The 15,908-nt window shown below is 40.6% G+C and overlaps 1 protein-coding gene across 8 annotated transcripts in view; it reads right to left on the reverse strand.

The window, feature by feature from the left end:
- Positions 1 to 15,908, reverse strand: part of ELMO1 (engulfment and cell motility 1) — a 315,282-nt gene that overhangs the window by 271,287 nt on the left and 28,087 nt on the right. Inside the window, exon 1 of one of the 8 annotated variants that reach the window (XM_065051837.1) lies at positions 737 to 755. The exons of the other annotated variants lie outside the window; for them this stretch is intronic. The gene's annotated coding sequence lies outside the window, so the exon portion shown is untranslated. Of the gene's footprint in view, positions 1 to 736; positions 756 to 15,908 lie in introns of those variants that run through there. 8 annotated transcript variants of the gene reach the window in all.

Consider the following 15,908-nt stretch of genomic DNA (forward strand, 5'->3'; position numbering starts at 1 on the left):
AGGCAACATCCCATTATTTTCCCTAATGAATGCACGCAGGTGTAACCTGGAGGTTTAAGCAACTTCAATGCTCAGCAGCATGCTGTTTTATAATTTGAGTGAAACCCTGCTCCCTGGCCAAGATATCTCTACCGCTTGTCTACACTTTCTTGCATCAATAGGGTTTTTCACAACTAAAGCAGATGAGCCCGTCAAAGCGCAAATTCTGCAACTTGTTGTTATTACCACAGACAGTACATTCCTGCATTTCAACCATGTTATGCAGTGCTTCCAGTGGTCTACTAAGTCAGAGTAATAAACACTCAAATTGAAGATCAAAGTATGTTAGATTTAATGCAAAAATGCACCAGCACAAATGCACAAGCTCTCATTTTACCTGCCTGGCTCTGAGGGAGCATGTATGTCAGTAAAACATATTGAATTTTCCCCTTCTACCTATGTATTGCATACGGAAAACAGGATTTTATTCATGTATGAAATTAGTTCTCTGTAGAACTCTTTTTTAAACTTGTTTTGCCATTTCCCTGGCACTTTCCATACAAGGATCTCAAAATATGTTAAATAACTTAGAGCTATCAGAGCATACCTCTCAAGAAATAAACTCTATTCTTACTCCATAAACAGAAGAAAAAATGCAGGCTAATAGGAGTTATATGACTTGCAGTTCTAGTCGTATATGAAAGCAGCAGCCTACAACAGCTAATTTCTTCTTTTACGGAGGAAAGGTAATACTCACACAGCAGGCCAGGTCATTTCACGAACTGCTCGAGTAAGGAAGTTAATGATGAAAAAGCGACTGAAGGGGCATCACGTGCATTTGAGAATTTAATAAAACAAAGCACGTGTTTTTCCTTCCTGGACAAAAAGCAGTGTACACAGGAATCACCTGCAGCTGGCACAGAACACCCCCTGCTTGCAGGCAGGTTTTCCCATGGCATTTCTGGATGGTGAAAGAAGGCGAAGGGAGGGGAGGGCACTAACGCAGGCAGGACGCAGCGGGTGCCGCCAGGGACCTGTAGTGGGAGCAGAGGGACACGGGTCCATCTGCTCGGGACCTTACGTAAGTAACCGCTTCTTGTCAAACCTCATCAGCTTCCTCCGCTTGGCTCCTGTCGCCCCAGCGAGCGGAAACTAAGTGGCAAGTTCAGCTGGAAGGTCCCTCGGGGACCAAGTCTGATTAACGATCTTAGAAAGATAATCCAATGCTGGATTAATATCCCCCAAGAGAGTTATTTTTGGAGTTAAAACTGCATGACTGAACAGTCGAGTCCAAGGAGCTGTAAACATCCTCTACCATCTCTGCAAGAAATAAAAACAAGATGCTGAAGCCAGGGGGCTGGATGTACACTTTGTGTACATAAAAAGGCTTTCATGTTGCCTTCTTCCCTTTTGTTATGCATTCTGTGCTATTCAACCCTGAACTCGACAGCAGTCAAGACCCAGCAGACCCATGTCAATAAAATTCACAGACACTCTGCCACAAATGGGAGAAAAGCTCCACGGGAGCTACGAGCAACATCCTAGCAAGTGCTGGGAAAGAGGGGGTGATCTCAGCAAGCAGACAATGCTGGGGGGCTGCTCCCTGCTCTACAGCAGACACAGACACTGCAGGAAGACCTGACCCTACCACCGCTCAGAATGGTCCATCAGCTTCCCAACAGGAACGTTTCTGTGATGCTGACCCCACAATCTGCTGATCAAGAATGCATCGTTAGCCCAGGAACGCATCATTTAATATTACGATAAGATTAGCTTTGGACCCTTTGGGTTTAAATATACCACATTTCCCCTCTGAAATATCTAGAAACCCTGAACTGAAATACACAGAGCAGGGTGGTTTTTGCCACTGGCAAAGCTGCCCAGGAAAGATTGTGAATATTGGAGTGTTTATCACCAGTCTCATTCTCGCATACATATAACCTTTCTTCAAAATTTCATTCCATGATGTATTTTAACTTTCCCACAGTTGTCTTGTTGTTCTTATCCTTACGAAGCATTTTATGTGGTTGAGGTTTCACTGCCATTGACAGGCCCACTTTCAAAAAAGTACTCTTCAAAACCAGAGAGAAAAATAGGCTTTAAAGGGTGCTTGAAAAGGTAGAGAGAAACACAACAGACTGGATGTACTTAGAATACAGGCGAGCAGGCTGTCTGGTCTTGCTTCTAAAGCACATATTGAAGCATACCAGAAAAATTCAGGTACTTATTTAACTTGAACTCCCCCGCTTCTTGGAAGATTGCACTCCTTCTACTAAGGAACTTTTAGTTACACATCTATAATTCAGAAGAGAGAGAACTAGAAACTTGGGTTTGATTATTCAAGGTATCTGAATCCTTGTGGCAATTTAATTAACACTCATATACCATCCAGTCAGATAAAGGTGTTCTGTTTACTAAAGATGTTATTATCTGAGCTCTTCAAACTAGAGATCAGGAAAGTACCAAACTCAGGTATTCAAAAGACTATTCCAATAAATAAATTAACAAAAAAACACACCACCACAGAATCACCACCATACCAAAAATAACATAGCATCACAGAAAAAGCATGATTTATCAAAGGTGCTGAGTACCTGCCTAGCATATGGAATTTAAAGACCATGGTAGATATCAAGTACAGAAACAAAATCAAACACTACTCTGAATAAAACATTAGAATCCATTTAAACTTTTCACAGTTTATCAAGCCCTGCCACTCCTTTTGGGGTTGTTTCTTGACATAAGGCTGTACTCCAGATGTTTCTAAACTGAAGCATGCAGCAAAAAATATCCCTTAAAATCCAGCCGAATACAATTTTCTTTTCCTACCTCTCAGGATAATCTCACATAACCTGAGAGGTAGGAGGGAAGTAATGGGAAAAAGACGAAGCCTCAATTTCAGCAGTAGCGCTGATGTGTTTGAAGGGCTGTAAGGATGGAATGAAAGTTTTCATCAGTAAGAAGGTTTGAGTGGGAAAAAAAAAAAAAAAAAAGAAAAGAAGGAAACATAGGAAACGTACCATTAAATAACCACTAACATAAAGGAATACTAAATATTACAACTCAGAAGAAGGGATGCACAATTTATTTGGGGCGGTGGGGGAAGATGCTTTTTAATGCTTAAGCTAAGCACTCTCCAAAGGAGTCCAATGTAACTGGAAATAGAATAAGTTTATTAGAGTTTGGCTGAAAATATACTGAAGAGAAGCAAAGAAAGTTCATCAAAAGTGCTGTGACGCAGGAAAGCATTTTTTAATATAATACAACTAAGAGTAAAAAAATAACAAAAGGTCACAGTTTTCCTTTCTAGCACTAGCACGGATCTGTCTATGGTACTTGGGACTTTCCTGGCATTTGGATAAATCAGGAGACTAGACAGGACACACAAAAGAGCATCTTGAGTCAAGATGATAACACTTTATTCCTTCACTTCAGCAGAGGCTGAATCAAGACAGTGATGACTGGCTGTATCCCAAAGGAGATAAGAGATACAAGAAGATAAGCTCAGGGTTGGGAGAAACCCTTAACCTCTTGCTAGAAGCAAGATGAAGCAGCAGTATAAAAAAAAAACAAAGAGAATTTTTTTACCCCATCAGTGCTTATGACACATACAAAGGAACTAATGGTACAGTCAGGAAGTTAGCAGTCAAATGGTGGAAGAGAGAGCAGAGATGAGTGAATGCTAAAGGAAATAACCAAAGATGTCTGAGGTTGAAACAAATCATTATTTTTTAAAGAAATTATTCTGCAAAGAAAAGTAGTGTGAAAAAGAGAGACACAGTAAAACTCCACAGTGCATAAGCAGAACCTGATGTTCATCATACTCATAAGAAGTAAAAGACTGGATACCATTTATGAGTCTAATGAGGACACAAAAGTTTTGGAGACACCAGCCTTTTGCTTCAGGCACCGACAGTGCTCCTTTAAGATTACAAAAACCAAGAGAAGGAAAAAAAAAACACCTGACAGTAATCTTTGCAGCAGAAAGCAGCTCCATCTACAGAGGTGTTCTTTTATGCTTACCTAAATCAGTGCATCAAAACTGGTAATAGCCAAAACAGGCCATGTTTTCCTGACTTCTCAGCACTATACGGTGTCTGAATCCATTCCTGTGGACTCCTAGATTTCTGCCAGTTCACACTCTCATGTTCACAAAGAACAATCTGCCCTTAGCACTCACAAACCTTCCAGTGCCTGTTCTCTGAAGGACATTCAGCAAAGCGACCAGACTTAAAATGGGAAACACAGCGATGGCCACCTGGGAAAAAAATACCATGTCACAGTTAATATTAGAAATCTTGTCTATGCTAAAACTTGTGGAATAACTTGAGCTATTCTACATTAAAGTGATCGTATCTCCAAACAATATTGGTTGTTGAGACTAACCTGGCATTTTAATGGACATTATTAAAACCACTTTGGAAACAGGAATAGAGAGATGCTAAGGAAACAGACATGGACAGAGTAACATCCCAAAAAAAACCTGCCCGTCCTTAACACTGATGCCACCCTGCTTTGCTCAGTCTGTGTACCTGCAGGCCTGGAACCACTGTTCCAGAGACATCCCAACCAGATATCATCCTCCTTTTCAATACTGTCACATACCTTGGGGCCTTTATTTGTAATTCTAGGCCAGGAAGAGCTTACATACCTGAGTGATCTTCTCAATACCCAGCCAGATTAACCATAAGATCACTGTAAGGTAAAATACAAGCAAAAAGATACTGAAGAGCCCAAGCTTCAGGTTCACACAACCAGAATGAAGAGGGTATTTTGGAGGGCTGCTAGAAACCTTTCAGAAGAAACTTGAGTACCAAAAAACAGCAGTACCAACACCCTGCTCACCCAGCCCATTTCCAGGGGAGATGTGTGCTGGTAAACTGCATTAAACGTGACACTTAGTAACAAGAGATCTGGGTATTTTAAGAAGGGACTATCTCCTGCTCATTTCTGTGTTGCCAAACCATGAGTAGCAGATGACCTTGCGTGAGCAAGGGGGTTGGACAAGACGACTTCCAGTTGTGCCTTCCATCCTCAACCGTTCCGTGATTCTGTGACCACACTGATACAATGACTAAGCACTCTCAAGACCTGTACCCTGCCCACCAGTGTTCAAACACTGGGCCTTTTCTGTACTCAGCTGTTCACACAATGAGCAAAAAGAACTGCTTTTGTAGCAGCTTGCCTTCTATGCCCTGAGTAGATTCTCTGAGTACACTAAAACCAGCTGTTGGTTACAATTTAGGAACAGCAACCTCCCCGGTGTCATCAAAGAGTGCCCATGCAAAAAACATCCCAGTCTTCCATACTTCAACTGAGATTTTAAAGATTAAACTTCTGACAGGAAAACTAGTGTAAAATGCTTTTGTATTATAATCTAATATAATACATCACATTCGAGCACTTGGTACAATTTGTGGTCACCCCATAACGTTACTGCACACTTTATTTAACATTAAAATCCACAAGGCCCAGGGAAAGAGTGATGCAAACACCATCCTTCTACTGGTTTGAGTCATAAGCTCTAGAGAGTCATGCTGTTCAAGCAGCAGACAAGAGTTGAAAAGCTTACTGTCTCTCTCTTTTAGCAGGGGCGGTAGGGCAGGCAATGTGTTCATTCCGAAATTCAAAATTACAACCCACATGTGAACATTACAACCCCATTAAATCCGATTTACGCTATTATGTTGGGCTATTAAAAAGTAAAAGTGGGGGCGGGGTGCAAGAAGGGGAGAGCCAGCAATTCAGCCACTGCAGCTAGAGATGTGTTATGATTTTCTCCTGTTTTACTGTAAGAGAAAAAATGAAATACTTTAACAAAGAAACCTGACTCATGAAAAATACTAGGTAATTTAGTAAATACGCTTATTCATTGCTCAGGTTAAAAGTTATCAGTTAAAAAGTCACCTTTGTAGCATATAGGATCTGCTTCTCCAAGTACCTCCTGTCTCATAAGTAACTATAATTACAAAGGTTCTCTAAGGCTCCCCACGTGGCTACAGCCACACTCATTGTCCAAAGCTGATGACGGCACAGCTGTGTTTCCCCATCTCCACGCTCTGGTTGAAGCTCCTGCTCCAGCCTCTCTGGGAACATGCACAGTTATGCCAAGAACGAGCAAAACACTCACTGTTTCCAAATTGGCTAATCAACGAACCAAGCGCTCAGCCTTCCCACAATACACGCATCCAGACAACGCAACCGGCACTAGCTGCACACTGAGGACTCGACTGTGCCAGCCACGTTATTCTGCAAGACAATTCATGGCAGTTTCCTTCTCAAGAGCCAGAAAAATCAATTGTCACTGATTGCTGCTGCAACTCAATCAACTTCTATCAAAACACCTATTGAAAATGAACCAGTGCTTGTTGCGTAATGCTTTTCTCTATTACCCTAAAAACAAATAAGAGTGCCTCAAACATTTAATACCCTTTTGATTACACCCAGGAGTTATTGCCAAGTGTTTTACCTGCTAAGAACTTAAAAATGCTAACTACAGAACAGGAATATGGTGGCAGCAGCAAGCAAAAGGACACTATGCCTTTGCTGCATAACAACATGCGTACCTCTAACTTATTATGTAGCAAACATATGGATCATCAGAACTGTTTCTTGTTAAAAATATTGTAATACATACATCATCCTGAGCTACTATCTTTATGTTCTTTGCTAAAATGAAATCTTTCTACTCCAAAAACCTCAGTCTTCTGCCATTCCAAGTCCAGTTAAACACTAGATCTGATGTGTCTGCTTCCCCAAAGTCACAGCCTGGCCTCTTCCTCCTCAGTGCCAGCACTGGTACATGTCCAGCAGGCCGGTTCAGAGATGGACTGTTCAAAAGCTAACCCCAAAAAACAGAAACAAAGATACATCTTGAGCCAGATTAGCCCCTTGAAAACATTTGCCACTCACCCACCCAAGCATCAGGCCACTATAAGGAATGGGTAGGAACAAAGAAGAAAACAGGAATAGAACCTGCCTATCTTTAACCATCATGGGAATATGCTCCAAGCCAAAAAAAAAAAAAAAAGATTTATTGCACCTGTGCAAAGTTAATGGCACACAGTTGAGATTTAATCCCATAGAGGAGAACAATGTAAAAATATGCAATTACTAAGTTCATTACAGTATGTTTCATTAACTCAATGAGCTCCTTTATAATTGTAACAGACATTAAAAGATTAAAGTATTTGGACAAAATCCAAGTACATGTTTAGTGCTCTGATGATTGCCAGAGTTCATATCTGCAGAAATATAAAGTAACATCCCTCTACATCCCCTGTGAGAGTAACCACTGTTTATTCTTCTTGTTTTCAGACTTCAGTGTTCCCATTCACTTGAGGGTGAGGGGTGGCAAATCACTGTTCAGTTAACTGTCTAGTTCAGTTTGACATAGTTAGAAGTGTTTCCAAATAAAGCTGTCAACTGAAGTTGACCATTTTGAACTTCCTAGAGGGCTAACACCTGGCTGAAAAGCCCTTTGTGTGAAAACGGCAACACTAAAACAAAGCACAACACAGTAACTCTGTGGCACTTTTCACCTGCTTTCAGTAGTAATTTAAGATCAGTAGATCTCTGATGTTCAAGCAGCAAGTGCGATTTAGCTATTAATCTCTCTGAAACAGAATGAAGTCCTCTTTCTGCCCTTCAGTAAAGCACTTCTACCCTGCTGTGAAGACTCAAACATAGCTTTACAGGTTTGGTGGCATGGTGACAACAGTAAACACAGAGCTTTACTCACTCTCATTTTACACAATATTAAGTAATATTCGCAAGTTGTACACTGAAAGTGTAAGCATTTCCAAAAAGCCACAGTGTGCATCTCTGCTAAAAGAATACTCTATTTTCTTTTCTCTCCCCCCACCCCATCCAACAGCACACTGATGCTTCAGGTTGCTCTTTTTGCAGTCATCATGCATCACAGAACTGTGGCCACAGCCCATCGGAAGGTCTTAATTTGGAGTAAGGAGCATGATCAGGAAAGAGATGTCACATCTCCAAAGCTGTCAGACAACCTGCTCTGTAAAAAGTGGACTCCACGTCCCTGAAGATCAGAACTTGCAGCCCATTTCAACTACAGTCCCCTGCTCCCAAAAGTGGATTCTACTGTTCTGTCAGAGCTGGTTGTGATTTCCTCCTACCTTGCTTGGAATATCACTCCAGCATTAGGGTTCACAAAAGACATGTTCTCCACAACATGGAGTTTTCAGTTGCTGCTTCTTGGCCTGGGCACCCAAAACATAGAAGGATGGTGTACTGGAGAAATGAAGGAGAATATGTTTTTGAAGATTTCTTTGAGTTTCCTTTACACACATGCAATTCTCCAAACTCTGAAGCAGATTCCTGCTAGACACAACACCTTCACAAGCTGTTTTCTTGGGGTGCTAAGGAATTAGATGGATTTCAGCCACATCTCTTACCTTGCTGGTCTCACCCACTATGCTGACAACTTTGACTAGGACTGGGAAAAAAAATGATGACATTGAGAAGTTCCTCTTGAAGGAAATTCTGAGGCAGCAGAGCCAATAGGTAAATATGTTGCATCAGTGCCCAGGACAAAGTCTAATGCTCTCATTTGAACAAGATAGAAAAATGTATTCTTGAATTTGCAAAACAAACCTCTTGAGACATAAAGCCCCAGATTCTTATTTGACCTTGGTGTCCTTGAGAGAATGTGATCATTAGCAGCCAGTGTAAGGTACACCAGAGAAAAATACAATGAAAAAAAACCCACCTGCAGACAGACCTTACACCTACCAAGATTCTTCCCCCACAGCACTGATTAAAGAGAACTCCCTACCACACATAGTAATCACACTGTTTAAATGAACAGAAAGTCTGCTTCAAAGACAAGGATGTTAAACTTGGAACCAAGAACACTTGTGTTTAATTTTCTTTTATTCAAAGGCTTTGTGTGTGGCCACGTACTTGCCCTTTGGCCCTCTGTGCCTCCAACTGCCAACTATAAAATGGGGCACCACACTTCCTCAGAGAAGTTGAGAGGCATTCAGAGGCTGTAGGGGGTTGTATCTGAATCAGGTTGACAGATTACCCAGAACGGGCAGTCGCCTTAATTTATTCATGTGCTTGGACAGGCTACTCACCCAGTTCTTCCAGCATTTCACCCTTCCCAGCCCTCAAGTTCCTGAAAGCAGAGACTGGCTTACCTATTTCTCACTACCATCCTTAGTGTGAATACAACACCTGCCATTACAAAACAGAGAGGTAGAAGTGAAGGATGCAGCTTCAGAGTCTGCTGGAAACAGTTTGTGCTCTTTTTAACATTCCAGAGCACATTGCTGCAATTATCCATCAGACGGGGCTTCTCACAAGCATCCCAGGTACAGACTTTCAGATGGGACAGAAAGAGGTAAACCATTTTGTGGTTGTATTTATTGGCCAATGTCTTCTAATTCTCTTACTCTGCCAAATTAAAAGAGTCATTACCAGCACAAAATTACAAATACATTTCTAGGTGGACTACGTACTTTAAAAGAAATCAGCAAGGGAAACTAATTTCTCAAGCAAAATGAAAGCATCACCATTTTATTCATTTAAGCCAAAACTGAAAGAGCACACAGAACATGCTGCAGGGAGCAAGTCTGAAGCCTCATTGCCATTTTTCTTTACATATAAAGCTGTTTTTCCTTACATTAAGAGTCCCTGAGGCACCCACAAATGTCTGCAGAGCCAATCAAAATGCAAATACTCTGAAACAGCCCAGTGAGCAACTACCGCTCACCTCTTTACCACATTCTTCCTTCTACTCAGGCTTTCATCATTTAATATGAGTGACTCTGCAAAACACTGTGTGCTTTAGTTTTAGAGCCCCGAAAGTTTAAGCTGTTCTCAACTTAGAAATAACTTGTCATCTGGCTCCTTGGCTCAGTCATTCTTGGCAAGTGCCTTATTTTCAGCACACACGACAGGAAGAGACCACTGTCCTGTGACAATTACCGCTTTCTGGCCCCAAATAATCTCTCTAGTTTTACATAGTGAAATTAATGCACGGCTGCTGCCTACCCTACTCTCCCGCCTTTGCTTTTAGTCACTTAATTGCTGAAGTGGAAATACAGATGTTAAAAGAGACCAGCACATGACAGAAAAAAAAAAAAACATGCCTCTTGCTTTGAAAAACACATAACACAACAGCAAAATGAAAAATTCCACAAAGGATCCAAATTTTCTCATGGTATTCATATATATTTTCTCAAAGCATCTTGCATGGAACCATTTCACCTCTAACAAAATCAAACCACATTATTCCCAGTAAATTGAGGAGCTGCCTGTTTTTAACAGTTCCTTTCTTAAATCCATCACTATTTCTCCTGGTTCATTACCCAACCTTATTTAAGAAAGAAGAATCATATCTGAAAAGAAAGAAGGCAGCCAAGCAGTTTTGCATGCCACCAGCCAAGTTAACTACAATATCTAGTGCTGCTTTCTGTTAAGAGAAACTCAACCATGCCAAAGGTTGGCAGTTTCTTCTAGCAGCTGATAAGTACAAAGCCTTGTTGATCACATTTGCCTTTTGAGCAGCTACACGTGCAATGATCTGTGCAGCACAGCTTTTAGTTTGTGTGTAAGAAGGAAGGGCTACAGGTCTCTGCTGTCAGGCTGCATCCTTCTAAATTTCCATTTTCAAGTTTCCAAAAATATATTACATTTTTATATAGATGACAAAGGTAGCAACAATACCCATGAAAGTTGCTTTCAAGCGTTTTCAAATAAATGTAATCTAAAGCATGATTTGATCTGGATCTGCTTTTAGATTTTTTAATTACTGACTTACATGTGCATTAAAAGTCATTGGAGGCAAAAAGTCATTTGTATTTAAGACACTATATTTGCTTTTGTGATTACAGCTTTAAGACCCATGAGAGTAAGCAGGTATTAGATTTTAATGTGCTTCCCTTGCTTTTAGTAAATAAATTTATTTAGTAAATAAATGTTTCACATGATCAACTCTTAGAAAGAACAACAACTGTCAGGAGTTTTACTGTGTTCTTGTTAACAAGGACTATGTGGGGAAACACTTCTTTATTTGTTTATTTTTAAATACAACATTCATTCATAGATGAAACCTAAGCATAATACTCATCTTTAGCCTAGGCAGTACAATCAATCTCTCTCATCTTTGGCATTTCCCCACGCACACCCCCTTTTCTTTTCTGACAGTGCTTTATGACCCATTCTTCAAGCCTTCTTCCACTCCCTCAAAGAGATTATTACATTGACACATACGCCAACTATTTTTCCCCAGGTGGAGGTTTTGTACCAACTGCTGCACTTTCATCTCAGCCAAAGCACATCCTGGCTGCGATGCAACAGGGACACTTCACCCCTCCCCAGTCTCTCTCTGCACTTTTGAGGCTTTTAAAGCACACAGAAGAAAGGCCTTCACTGGCAATTTGGGAATTTCAGAAGTGCACATCAGTATTTCATTCTTCCTGCATTTTTTTCTTTAAATGTCAGATTCAAACAATCTAAGCCCTGCAGAAGCCAATTACTGTAGCTTTCATGAAGGTTAAAAGTTCAAAAGGAAAGCTGGTTTCTTCATTTAGCCTCCTCTTTCAACAATTGGGATAAAAAGCCACCAAAGAGTGAGCGGATGTGAAGGTACAGCAGCAAGGGGGATGAGGGGATGGGTCTCAAAGTTTTTACTTCTCTTATTTATGACTCCCCCTCTTCCACCAGGTTCTGACCTCACCCTCTTCAGGGCACAATATTCCAAATGCTAACTACCAGCAACGAGAAAAGGCCAGGAGAAACACACATTTCCTACTGTCTTCCTCCCCACACACACAGCACACAGTCCCCAAAGCATATTCTACTTCAAATCCTTTGGGAAAACGTGTCCCAGACACACAGGCATAACGATGAAAATTATATCTCTTTCTCAAGCTTGCAGGCTTTTCTCAAAATCCCCTTCCTGCTGACAAGATATAAATCAAGCAAGCAAACTTAACTCTGTGAAGTCAGAACTTCGCATGGCCAGAAAACGCTTGCTTTTTAAATTTAAAAAAAAAAAAAAAAAAAAAGAGTTTTGCACATGAATATAAGCACCAAAAGTAGCACACCAAATATTATCTTACATTGTTTTTTCTGATGAAAATATACCGCAACCACAAAAGGAAAAGCTTACAGATCAGTAATGATGGGACTGATTCACATGCCCCAGAAAACAAGTGCTGAACAATGTACACTCAGTGAGATTTCACCTTTATCCCTTTTTAAAATAAAACTTCATGCCGGATCGTTAACCCACTTTGATTTATTCATGTTTTTGCTTTTCAAGCTTCTGTACATAGACATCAGTTGGTCATCTCTCAATCCACTAAAATGCCAAATGCATTTGAAAGTTAAAGTATCAGCAAGAAAAAAGGAATAGTCCTTTGAAAAGCTCAGACATTTACCAATTCTGAGTTGTGCATACATAAATCCTCAAATCCAAGGAACGACCATGTGCTTTACATTGTGGTATCTTATGTTCCAGACACCTTCCCCATCATAGAGTCTTTCACTGGAATACAAATCTGGATTAAAGTCACAACGCAGAACAAGGTTTTATCCTTTCGGTTATGTCCCATTCCAGAAGATGTTTGTTCTACATCACACGGTGTGTCACATTTTCCATGGGGCTTTCAGGAAACTCCTAGCATGAAAACAATGAACGGGATGTTGCAGGTCAGAATAGAACTGCACTCACTGAATGAGAACATTTGAGGAAGCAGGAGGGACCTTGCAGTCTTTTATTACTCAGTGTCTTCTTGAATCCAGTCCCTGTTCTTTACAAAGTTGGTGTTTGTGGGATAAGTGAAACTGACACACAGCCCCCTCTTGGCCAGAGCTGTCCCTTGGTTTTATAAGAACTCAATGCTCCAGCCAACTTTGTAGAACCCTGGCAACTATAAGGCACCTATGACAGCCTCAGCTGGTCCACCCCAGTTCACACTCTCGCTCTTGGACCGACTGTGCACCTAGCATTGGTCTGTTGGCCAGTCAACCTGAACACAGGCCTACAAGCCTGTAGTTTTGGTTTTCTGAACATTCCTGCTAATAAAACTATCAATGCTCAGAATTATCCTTGTAAGTTAGATCTGATTTACTACTACACTACTGTCCTGTGCCTGTAAACACCTGGAGTATTAATTTCCAACAGTACCAGGGTAACTCCACAGAATGCAAGAGCAATAACCCACATGTTGAAGTTTCCCATACCCATAGGAGTTCATAAGGTGATGCTTACCTCCTCACTGGATCCTTCCTATATAGGAAGGTCTTTGCACAGTACTTCAGTTGGATTTTATTTTGGAAGTACTGAGCTTACACACCATCCTGAAATATCTCCTGGTAAACCCCATGCTCCCAAATCTTGATGGATCCCACATTAGGACAGGTGCTGTGGGACCACGGGAGGGACATCTCTCAGCCTCCCCTAAACCATACTGGTTCTAAGAGGAAGGAACTACCAAGAACTCCAATACTTTAAGGAAACACTAAGATGCAAAAACCAGCAGAAGTTCTTGAAGAACAGTAAGCTCCTGAGCACTGCTCTCACTAGGAAAGCGGTCACCTTCATTTTACAGCAATGAAGCACCAACAAACATTTACAGCAGCATGCACTTTTAGCTTCCCTATTTCAGATCTGGTTTTATTCAGACTTTACCCCATGGTAATCCTAGAAGAGCAATTCTAATGCAATACATTCAGCATCAAATTGGAGAGGCCTAATTTGTGGCCACAGCTGTGGCCTGTTATCTGTATTTCATCACCCCAATTTGACACAAACTCCGTAATTCTTCAAACTCCGACATGCCTCCACACCACAAGAGCAATTAGTTTGCCTCTTCCAGCCTATGCCATTAAAATAAAACTGTAACATACCACAATATGAAAACAAAACAAATTCCGTCCCAGTCCTATCCAATCTCTTCATAATTTAAAGAAAGGCCCTGCAACTTCAGCATTTAAGAATGGAGACTTTTGTCAGAAATTATCCATATACTTACTTTTAAAGGTTACTGATAAATCTGAAGCAGTAACTTCACATTAGTACCTAAGCTACGCAATTAGTGAAACATTTTACAGGGACTTGGAAAAAAAATTTCTGCTATGGTCAAAACAACAGTAAAACTTACCAAAATGTTTTCATATTGACCTGGAAGAAAAAAACAAAATAAAAGAAAACAAACAAACACACACAAACAAACACCCCATCACCACACCAACTATTCCACTATAAGGAATTTATGATTAAATGGCAGTTTCAAAGACAATTCAGTTTTTCAGTTCAAGAAATATCACCCCATAAATCTGTGAATAGAAGGTTTGATAATGCCCTCGTTAGGTGAGCTACAGCCATTAAAGTCTTTTCCTGATAACATGGTAACTGGCTTTTCATATCAAGAAAAAAATATTATTCCTTTCACTTGAGAAGTCAATGGCTTTTACGACTCCACCTAATAGCAAAATAACATTCATCAGCTGGAATAACACTTCCTAGTTACATCATAAAAAGAAACCTCACTTCAAAGTTAAGCTGATTTTAGACTTGAAATGAGTAAGTTTTTAATGAAAAAGGAAATTCACATTAAAGGCACTATGATTTTATTTGAACTTTTATTCACCAAGCTTACTCAGCTCCATTCTCCCCTCTTAGAAGCAAGTATAGTTCATACTAGTTCACTTATAGTCCATATGGAGCACAGGACAAAAACACTTTGATATTCCCTTAGCAATAAGACTAGCACACAAGGCAAGTGTCTAAGAAAGAACATAATCCTTCCAAAAAAACCCCTGCATTTCATAAAGTAATTAAACATCCCATGCATGTGTCACAGCTGTACCACTCAAGAAGCTCAGTGATTTAAGACTGACCTCAGAATACAAACCTTGCAATACGAGAGAGACACATATGGCACATAGCCTTTCATGTAAGGGTCAGCACAGGAAAACAAACATGCAATTGAACTGGCATAGTGACCGAGAAGACAACAGTCTGAAGGCCAGGTAGAGGTTTCAAAGGCAGAGATGTCCAGCCTTGCACACAGCATCCCTCCCTTGACCTGAGGCCACTGCACCACAGTGCAGCAGAAATCCATCCTCTGGTACGCTCTGCTCTCCATCACAATATTAAACTGGACCTTGACCTTCAAATCTCTCTTGAGATCTTAAGATACTACCACTCCACTCAATTTATGAAAGCATTTCTTCTTCCCCTGGATTTGCCCGCAGGACTAAGCGGGAGCTAAAGAACAGTTTGTTTTTTCCTCCCCAACACCAAAGCCACTGGGCAATGCCTGGATCAAAGAACCAGAGTTTGCCATTCACACCAGGAGTACCCAACATCTTCCCTGGGAAAGACATAAAGCTAGTTTTTTTGTTCCTTCCCTCTCTCTATCCATAAAAAAAGATTTGCTAGTCTAGTTAACTTTAAAGTGGTCTAGATTAAAAAAAGCTTAAAAAAAAAAAAAAAGAAAAAACAAAACCTAAAGCCCTGAGGGGGCTTGTGTCTTTCCAATATGCAGAATAATGTACACATGCAACAGAAGACAGCAACATTCATACATTCAGTATATAACAAGAACACAACTTTACCAAGTATTAAGGTATGTCCTCCAAGTTCCTTGGACCTTCATGAGTTTTCCTGAGCCTTAACCAAGTAGTAAGTGTAGCAGAAGCAAAGTCGGAAAGAGCAAAGTGTTTCACACTCTTCATCAGTCTTCAAAATGGTTGTTGCAAGTTTTCCTAGATGCCCTTTTAACATCAGCTGAGCAAGACAGAGTGCTTTTCAGACTTTGTCTTTCCCTTCTCTTTCTGCTGTGACAGGTGTATTCTAAAGGAAACTAAACCCAAATTTGCTACCCCCAGTACCTAAACACGAATCAAGAACTACCTTTCTCAGCTGGTCCTATTTAAACCTGCTT

Source organism: Columba livia, chromosome 2 (genome assembly GCF_036013475.1).
Source record: "Columba livia isolate bColLiv1 breed racing homer chromosome 2, bColLiv1.pat.W.v2, whole genome shotgun sequence".
Classification (NCBI taxonomy): Eukaryota; Metazoa; Chordata; class Aves; order Columbiformes; family Columbidae; genus Columba; species Columba livia.